The following is a 10166-nucleotide window of genomic DNA, read 5'->3' as shown; positions in this document are numbered from 1 at the left end:
ATAACTTGCCTATAGTCACACAGTAAGGGTCAGAGTGGGATTTGAAATCCAGTGCTCTGACTCTAAGTTCAGTACTCTTTCCCCTATACCATACTACCTCCCTAGATAGTCTTCATGAGTTTCCATGGCAATCAATCAATCATCCAAACTGTCTCATAAATGATACTCTGAACTTATCTATGCTAATCCCCATAGGGTCGACATACATTTCATCATTTGATTTGTATCCAGGGGTGTGCTGGAGTCAGCTCACACCAGCTTGCGAGATCTGGTTGTTCAATTTTCAGTATGAGCATTTACATCTCAAAAATTGGTAAACAATGCAAAATTTAGATAAGACAGCATCCTTGTCTCCATGAACTTGCAATCTAGAAGGGAGGTAAGACACAAATATTGACCTTCTAGGAAGGGGCATGAGTAAAGTCTTGAAGTTAAGAATGCTCATCATTATAGGATTTGGTAGAAACAGTGAACAGACCCTATGCAGAAGGCTTCAGTGCATTATTGTGTTGGGGAAGAGTTAAAGAGAATGTCTCTATTACATATGCCTGCAGTGAAGCATCTTTGGTCCTTTGGTTGCTTCCTTTATGTCCTAGGTTAGTTGTCTATTTGGATATTCTAAGACTATGCTTTATTTTCTAAGGTTAAAAATAAATTTTAAGAGTTTAGTGTTGCTTTCTTTTCAGTTAGTGGCAGCCATCAGGCGGGGGGTAAGCCAGGATGGGGGGCTACAAATACATCCAAGATCATGGAGGAAGAAACAACTGGATATCATGTGGTCTCTCCTACAAGTGTGCTGATGACAGCACTGCCAGTTATCTGCTCTCTACCAAGCCCCCCAGATCACAAGACCCAATAAAGCTCATAGACTGGGACACAAGGCCAAACAAGTTTATGTCCTCTGTATTTTCATGATTGCCATGGTGAGCAAAAGCATTCAGTTCCCAAGGGTACAATCTATGGTAAACCTGTGCATCATGGTATCAATCCACAGAAGTTTGCCAGGAGCCTTCAGTCTGTAGCAGAAGAGTGTGCTCAGGCCCTGTGGGCCCTAAAAGAGTTGAACTCCTATTGGCAGATAAAGATTCATTTACAAATGCTTTGAAGTTACTCTCATTGACCCAATCCATAAAGCTTTCAGACAAAACTCCGACACACAATAGATCACCAAGCCAGTGTGCAAGCACAGAGAAATGCATGGGCTTACCTCAGCTGGCTGGAAGAGCCAAGGTCTTGGAAAGGGTCTTAAGTCCCACCATACTACTGGAACATCTTGTTGTACTGCTTGGAGAAGGTTCAATATTTTCCAAATGTATCATTACCACTAACTAGTGTACATTAATTTGTAGAGTTACTGTTTGATAAATAAAATTTAGGATAACAGGGAAAAAATAGTTTAGTGGCTAAGAGAAAAGTTCCAGCTGGAAGAAGAGACAAAAAAAAAAAAAACAAGTAAACAACAGCTTCCCAAAGGAGATGGGTGACATTAATACAGAGAAGGAGAAAACTCCTGGGTAGTTTTAGGTGATCTGAGGGACCTGTTCATAGGAGAGTAAAAGGAATTTGACAGCTTGGCTTGAATTGGCAGAAGTTGGAGTGGGAAGAATTGTATGGTATGGAACAGAATTAACCAGTATTGGAAAGGACTCAGCAGACAAAGCCATTGCTCCTGGTAGTCAGAGAGTTCAGAGGCATCCAGGCCTGAAAGAATCCCAAGAAGTAAGGAGAAGACTAATGTTTCCACAGAAGAAGTGATGCAGACAGGAATAGGTGAGATTTAGGGGTTTGGACTGAAATTTTCAGATATGAAAGGTCTCTGTGTGTCAGTCACAACCCTTCTGGCCAACAATTTCCTCACCTGTTAAATAGGGTATGTGTGCTCAATGGCCTCCAAGGTCCCTTCCAGTTCTAAATCTATGATCCTATGATTTCTTCGTACATATAGAAGTAGCTCAGACACCTGACATTCAAGGCCTTCTGAAAACTAGCTCCAATATACCTTTCTGATCTTCTCTCCTATACTCTGAGTTGGCTGACAAATCTGGCCAAATGTACTCACTCTCCCTAGACTACATGTTGGTTTTGTTGTTGGTGCTGTTTTGTTTTAATCTCTATATCTTTATATGTTTCATATATAGGATAAGCAGTTTTATTTCCATTTTTAAATGGTGAAACATAACTAGTAAGGGTCAGGAACTTGGGACTGAATCCCCCAACCTTCTCCCTGAGGCTAAAAAATTCCCCCTCCCCATCTAAAGTCTACCCATCTTTTAAGTCCTAGCTTAGTCCTACTTCTTCTGGGAAGCATTCCCAGACACTAACTCCTCTCACCCCAGTTTAGATAAAGAGCAATCTGTGGCTTTGTTGACCAATTGAATGAAAACAGCTCAATTGTACCAGTATGTGTCAATTATCTAAACAAAAAGCTCAGTCTGGGATTCTGATAGAGCTTCTCAGGGCAGTGATGAGAAACAGAGACAGGTTTCTCTGGTAAAAGGAGGCTCTGGAGGCCTGACCTGTTGAAAAGGAATTTTGTAAATGATTATGCACCTCCAAATAAGCATCAGAGAGTTTTCTTCTTCAACAATCTAATGTAGAGAATAATACATGTATTGCCTACCTCTCAGGGCTGTTGTTAAAAGTTCTTTGAAAATGTTCAAGCACCATATGCATCACAAGAACTACCATTTTAGATGGACTTTAAAGTTGGCAAATGAGAGAGAGAGAGAGAAGAAAGAGAGAGAGAGAAAGAAAGAAATAATTTCATTTCAGCCTCAGAACAGCTTAATGGCATAAGTGCTATCATATCTATTTTATAGCTAAGGAAGCTGAGGCTCGGTAAAGTCGAGTGTCTTGTAAGCAAGCATCAGACACGGGATATGAACCTAGATCTTCCTGACTTCATGATAGTCTAACTACTTTCCCATACATGGCTGCATGCGAGCTATTATTATTTATAGAATATACTTGGAAGAAAGGCTCCCATTTTGCACAAGCTGTTTATTTCTGTTCTTTCATTCACTAACTCATCCATAAAACTATATGTTGAATATCTGCTATGATAGTTGCATTAATTAAGAACTAATTATAAAGTGTTATAGGTAAATGGCAGAGTGAGAATGTAAAAGTGTAGAACTGGAAGCCAAAAGACCTGGATCCCAGCTCTGCCACTATCTCTAAGTCATTTAACCTGCCCACCCCACAATATTCTCATCTGGAAAATGGGGTAGTAGAACTAGGTGATTCCTAAATTCCTTTCTATGTTTGACATTCCAAGAGGAAAACTGTGAGATAAAAGACACTAAATTTAGAAAAAGAAAATGCACAGTAAGCACATAGACCTTGCTGACATTCAATTCAACATTTATTTACATTCTATGCAAGAGAAAGTAACCTTGGCCTAGTGTTCTACTTCCATGTTCATTAACTCTGAAATTTCTTTATCTAATCATGAAATTTTATCATTCCATCTTTCCCTTTGCCTTATGATCCTTAACTTTGGTCTCTATTCTCACAATGACCTCCAATCCCTCCAGCCTTCAATTCTCTCTCAGGTCATCAATCACTCAGTCAACAAATATTTATTATTTATTATGTTCCAGGTACTATACTAAGCACTGGGAATACAAAAAGAGGCAAAAGACAATCCTTGACCTCAAGCAGTGCACAATCTAATGGGAGAATCAACAGACAGACAAATATGCACAAACTATGTACAAGATAAAAAGGAAATAATTAGGAGAAGGAAGACACTAGAATTAAAAGGGGTTGGGAAAGGCTTCCTGTAGAAGATGGGGTTTTATTTGGGACTTAATAGGAAACTAAGGGAGCTAGGAGGCAGAGATGAGGAGGTAGAACATTCCAGGTGTGGGGAAAAGCCAGAGAAAATGACCAGAGCTTTGTGGAACAACCAGGAGGCCAGTATCATTAGATCAAAGAGGATGTGGTGAGGAGTAAGATGTAAGAAGACTGGAAAGGTAAGGACTAGGTTATGAAGGCCTTCAAATTCCAAACAGAGGGTTTTGTACTTGATCCTAAAAGTTATAGGTAGCTAATGGAGTTTATTTAGTAGGGGAGTGACATGGTCAGAGCTGTGTGATAGGAAAATCACTTTGTGGGGCAGAGTCAAGATGGTGGAGTAAAAGCAGTGACCTGATTGAGCTCTCCCCCAAACCCCTCCAAATACCTATAAAAAATGGCTCTAAACAAATTCTAAAGCAGCAGAACCCACAAAAAGACAGAGTGAAACAAATTTCCAGCCAAAGACAGCCTGGATGTTTGATCAGAAAGGTATATTGTGCCAGGCGGAGAGAGGAGCGCAGTTCGGCGCATCAACCCTGGAGCAGGTCTCAGAGGGCTGAATTACAGGCAGCTGTGGTGGTTTCCAAACTTCTCAACCCACAAATACCAAAGACAAATTAGAAGGTCAGTGGGAAAAGCCTGTTTCTATGGTGCTGAGAGAGAAGAACAGTGGGATCCCAGCCTGGGGACGGAGACTGCCTCCTGAACCTCTGGCTCACAGACTGAGGGGGAATCGAGTGGCTGATCAGAGTGGGATTGCAGGAATCTCTGTGGTGGTGTAGGACTCTCTTGCTTTGCCAGTGCTTAGATCTGGGTCACAGTTCTGGGTGGCAGTCCTGGGACGAGGAGGAGCGCTGGCATGGTAGAGCTTGTAGTGGTTGTGGACGGGAAACCCTCCTCACAGTTCCAAGACAGAAAAGAGTGCTTATAGACCAGAGCACAGGCCAGGAAAGGAGTAAACACTTCACCCTTGATCATAGCACCTTGGAAGACCTGAAAATTTACAGGTCTCTAGAAGTATCTCTGAAAACAGCTGCACAAAACCCCTGAAGCTTGGGACAGTACATTCTCCATACTGGAAACAGACTCCTACCTTAACAAAGAGTTTATAACTCAAGTAATTGACCAGGATCATGAGCAAGCAGCACAAAAAGAGTCAGACTATATTATCTTACTTTGGTGACAAAGAAGATCAAAACACACAACCAGAAGAAGACAACAAAGCCAAAACTCCTACATCCAAAGCCTCCAAGAAAAATATGAATTGGTCCCAGGCCATGGAAGAGCTCAAAAAGGATTTTGAGAGGCAAGTAAGAGAAGTAGAGGAAAAACTGGGAGTGATGTTAAAGGAGACCCAAAAAAATACTGAAGAAAATAACTCCTGAAAAAATAGCCTAACCCAAATGGCAAAAGAGGTCCAAAAAGCCAATGAGGAGAAGAATGCCCTAAAAATCAAAATTGGACAAATGGAAAAGGAATCCCAAAAGCTTACTGAAGAAAATACTTCCTTAAAAATTAGAAAGGAGAAATTGGAAGCTAGTGACAATTTGAGAAATCAAGGCACTGTAACACTAATCCAAAGGAATGAAAAAATAGAAGAGAATGTGAAATATCTCATTGGAAAAACAACTGACCTGGAAAATAGATCCAGGAGAAAGAATTTAAAAATTATTGAATTATCTGAAAGCCATGATCAAAAAAAGAGCCTAGACATCATCTTTCAAGAAATTATCAAGGAAAACTGCCGTGATATTTTAGAACCAGAGGGCAAAATAGAAATTGAAAGAATCCACCTATCACCTCCTGAAAGAGATTCCCAAAGGAAAACTCCTAGGAATGTTGTAGCCAGGTTCCGGAATTCCCAGGTCAAGGAGAAGATATTGCAAGGAGCCAGAAGGAAACAATTCAAGTATTGTGGAAACACAGTCAGGATAACACAAGATTTAGCAGCTTCCACATTAAGGGTCTGGAGGGCGTGGAGTATGATATTCCAGAGGGCAAAGGAGATAGGACTACAACCTAGAATCACTTACCCAGCAAAACTGAGTATAATCCTTTAGGGTGAAAAATAGTCATTCAATGAAATAGAGGACTTTCAAGCATTCCTGTGGAAAAGACCAGAGCTGAATAGAAAATATGACTTTCAAATACAAGACTCAAGTGAAACATGGAAGAGGTAAACAAGAAAGAGAAATCATAAGAGACTTATTAAGGTTGAGCTGCTTACATTCCTGCAGGGAAAGATGATATTTGTAACTCATGAGTCCTTTGTCAGTAGTAGGGTAGTGGGAGGGAAAAAAAATTATATGTATGTATAGATAGATAGATAGAGGGTACAGGGTGAGTTGAAGATGAAGGGGTGATATCTGGAAAATAAAATTAAGGGGTGAGAGAGGATTATACTGGGAGAAGGAGAAAGGGAGAAGTAGAATGAGGTAACATATCTCACATGAAACAGACAAGAAAAGGTTTTTACAGTGGAGGGGAAATGGGGGAAGGTGAGAGGGAATGAGTGAATCTTATTCTCATAGGATTTGGCTTAAGAAGGGAATAACATACACAATGGGGTATGGAAATCTATCTTACCCTACAGGAAAATAAGGGGGAAGGGAACAAGAAAGCAGGGGGTTGGTAGAGGGGAGGTCAGATTTGGGGAGGGAATAATCAAAAGCAGACACTTCTGAGGAGGGACAGGGTCAAAAGAGAGAATAGAATAAATGGGGGAAAGGATAGGATGAGGGGAAATATACTTAGTTTTTCACAACAGGACTACTATAGAAGTGTTTTGCATGACTACACATCTATAACCTGTATCAAAATGCTTGCCTTTTCAATGAGGGTGTGTGGGAAGGAAGGGAGAAAATTTGTAACCCAAAGTTTTAAAAACACATGTTAAAAATAAAAAAGTTTTAAAAAAAGAAAAAAAGAAAATCACTTTGGTGGCTGAATGGGGGATGATTTGGAGTGAGGAGAGAGACTTGAGGCAGGCAGACTCACCAATAGGCTATTGCAATGGTCCAAGAATAAGGTGCTGAGGGCCTGCACTGGAGTGGTGGCAGCACCAGAGGAGAAAATAAGAGCTTTCAAGAGATGCTGCAAAAGTGATATTGACAAGTCTTGGCAACAACTTAGATATGGGATGACTCCTAGGTTGAGAGCCTGATAGAGTAAGAGGATGGTGTTGCCCTCTACAGCAGTAGGGAGGAGGGGAGGAGAGTTTAGGAGAAAAATTATTTTCATTTTGGACATGTTGAGTTTAAGATGTTCATGGGAAATCCAGCTTGAGATGTCTGAAAGGCAATAGGACATGTGAGAGGTTAGCAGAAAAGTTGGGATGGGATAGCTAGATTTGAAAATTATCAGCATAAAGATGGTAATTAAATCCATGGGAGTTTATGAGATCACCAAGTGAAGTGGTATAGGGGAAGAAGAGAAGAGGGCCCAGGACAGAACTCTGAGGGACACCTATGATTACAAGGCATAATCTGGATGAGGTCCAGCAAAGGAGACTGAGAATGAGCTATTTGATAGGAAAACCAAAAGAGAGTGATGTGCCAAAAACCCAGAGAGAAGAGAGTATCAGGGAGAAAAGTGTAATCAATAGTTCTAGAAAGGTCAAGAAGAAAGAGAACTGAGAAAAGCCCATTAGATTTGACAGCTAAGAGATCATTGGAGAGAGCAGTTTCAATGGAAGCTGGATTATAAAGGGTTAAGAAGAGAGTGAGGAGAAAGAAAGTGAAGGTACCTACCATAAATAGCTTTTGCAAGGAGTTTAACCACAAAAAGCAGAAGAAATATGGAGTAATAGCAGGGATAGAAGGTTTACTTTTTCAGGAAGGGGGAGACATTAGCATGTTTGTAAGCAGTAAGGAATAAGTCACTAGACAGCCATCACCCCTGCACTAAATAAACCACATGCCTTTCCAAGGCCTTACCTTTGAATACTCCCACCATACACAGATTTGGATGAATATTTACAAAAACATAAACTGCCCAGATTAACAGAAGAAGAAATAGAATACTTAAATAACCCTATCTTAGAAAAAAAAATTGAACAAGCCATCAATGAATTTCCTAAGGAATAAACGAGAAAGAAGACAACAGATGAATAGAATCTTAGAAAAGTTAGATATGATAGACCTCTGGAGAAAAGTGAATGTGAACAGAAAGGGGATGGTTTTCTTTGATAATTTCTTGAAATATGTCTAGGCTCTTTCTTTGATCATGGCTTTCAGATGATCCAATAATTCTTAAATCATCTTTTCTCAATCTATTTTCCAGGTCAGTTTCTTTTTGCTATAAGATATTTCACATTTTCTTCTATTTTTTTTTTCATTCTTTTGACTTTGTTTTGTTGTTTCTTGATGTCTTATGGAGTCATTAGCTTCCACTTGCCCAATTCTAATTTTTAAGAAATTATTTTCTTCAGTGAGATTTTGTACCTCTTTTTCCGTTTGGTCAATTTTGCTTTCTAAGGAGTTGTTTTCATCGATGAATTTCTGTACCTGTTTTTCCTTTTGGCCAATTTTGTTTTTAAGTTGTTATTTTCTTTAAAATTTTTGTGCCTTTTTTGCTAAGCTGTTAATTGTCTTTTTATAATCTTTTTCCTTTTATTTCTTTATCTAATTTTTCTCTACTACTCTTATTTTGATTTTGAAAACCATTTTTAACTCTCCCAGGAAATCTTGTTGGGCTTCTGTCCATTTCACATTTTTCTTTGAGGCTTTGCTTGTAGCCGTTTTGATTTCATTTTTTTTTTTCTTCTGAGTTTGTGTCTTTAACTTTTCTGTCACCATAGCAGCTTTTTATGGTAAGGTTCTTTTTTTCTCTCTGTTTTTCCCACTCCATTTCTTGATTAACTTTATGTTAATGTTGGTCTCTGTTCCTGGTTGGGTGGGGGAAGGAGCTCTGTCTCAACCTTAAGGCTTTTTTTCACTACTGTTTTCAGAGCTAGTTCTTGGATCACTGCTTCCAAGACAGTGTGATGTGGGGAGAGGTGTGGTCACTGCTGTCTTGTTTTGAGAACTGGTCTTTACCCAAGAAGAGTCCCTGATGCCTTGGGTTTTCAATCAATTCTGCTCCTCAGGGCCCCTCCTCCCTTGGGACTAGAAATAATGCTGTTCCCCAGGGTCCCTGATCACTTGGGACCAGAAGTGATACTGTTCCTTAGGGCTTCCACTCCCTCTTGACCAAAAGTGTCCCTTTCCCTCTTTGAACTACAATCCAGAAATGAGTATAGGCCAGAGTGGGGAACCTGTGGCCTCAAGGCCACATGTGACCCTCTCAGTCTTCAAGTGCACCCCTTTGACTGAATCTAAACTTCATCGAACAAATACCCTTAATGAAAGGATTTGTTCTGTAAAACCTGGACCCAATCAAAAGTCCGCACCCAAGGACCTAGAAGGCCATGTGTGCCCTCGAGGCCACAAGTTCCCCATCCCCAGTGTCGGCAATTGCCAAACAACATTGGGTCCTTCATCTAGTGCTAACAAAGGGGTACCCTGTAATCTCATTCTCACCAGTTGTTAGGTTCCCTTACCATCTTTGGCTTGAGAGCTGCTGAAGCTGCTGCTGCTTCTGTCACTACCACTTAGTCCTACCACTTGTGTTTCTTCCATCTGCACTCTGGGCCATACTCCTCCCTGTGTCACAGATCTCTCTTTCTGGCCATTTATGTTGTCCTGAACTGGAAGAATGTCTCACTCTGACCTTTCATTGATCCTCCCACTCCAGAATTTTATTTGATGCTCTATTTTAAAGTTGTTTGGAGGGAAAGGTTGGAAGAGCTCAGCTGCATGCTTTCTCTACTCTGCCAACTTCCAAATGTTTTCTAACAACTGCTTTAAGTTTGAGCCTACTCCTCTCAGAAACCAAGTTCGTAGAGGGAAGAATATGTTCCCAGCTTGTGAGAGGGAAGGGGGAGGAGCAGATTTTTAAAAAATACTTCTGTTCCTACCTTATCTTCTCAGTAAATATCCCTTTATAAAAGCTAATTGAAGTTAATTGGCTATTGATATTGGAAAGATACTAACTGGCATTGATTAGATGATATTAAAGAGTTTATTTTATTGATATTAGGGACAACCCACCACAATGGAGATTCAAGTTGAATTAGAATCACACTAATCTCTCAGGGTTACCCTTTGAACTGTGAAAAAGAGATATAATCAGCCAAGTTCTGCAGACCCAACCTGCAGAATATTTAAGATGTATTTTATCTTAGAGGCAAGTGGGAGTCAAAATGAGGATCTTAAAATTTTTCTTACAAACACATTTACATCTATACTGTATATACAACTGTACTACACTATACATTATTGCATTATAATAATAAGTAAACATGAAGATTGTTTCCAATATCAGAC

General features: G+C 39.9%; 1 pseudogene; it reads left to right on the top strand.

The window, feature by feature from the left end:
* The first annotated feature begins 720 nt into the window (after positions 1-720).
* LOC114025868 lies at positions 721-1328 on the top strand (annotated as a pseudogene).
* The last annotated feature ends 8838 nt before the right edge of the window (positions 1329-10166 follow it).

Source organism: Vombatus ursinus, unplaced genomic scaffold, assembly GCF_900497805.2.
Source record: "Vombatus ursinus unplaced genomic scaffold, bare-nosed wombat genome assembly UNPS02014832.1, whole genome shotgun sequence".
Classification (NCBI taxonomy): domain Eukaryota; kingdom Metazoa; phylum Chordata; class Mammalia; order Diprotodontia; family Vombatidae; genus Vombatus; species Vombatus ursinus.
This window is presented reverse-complemented; position numbering and strand designations above follow the sequence as displayed.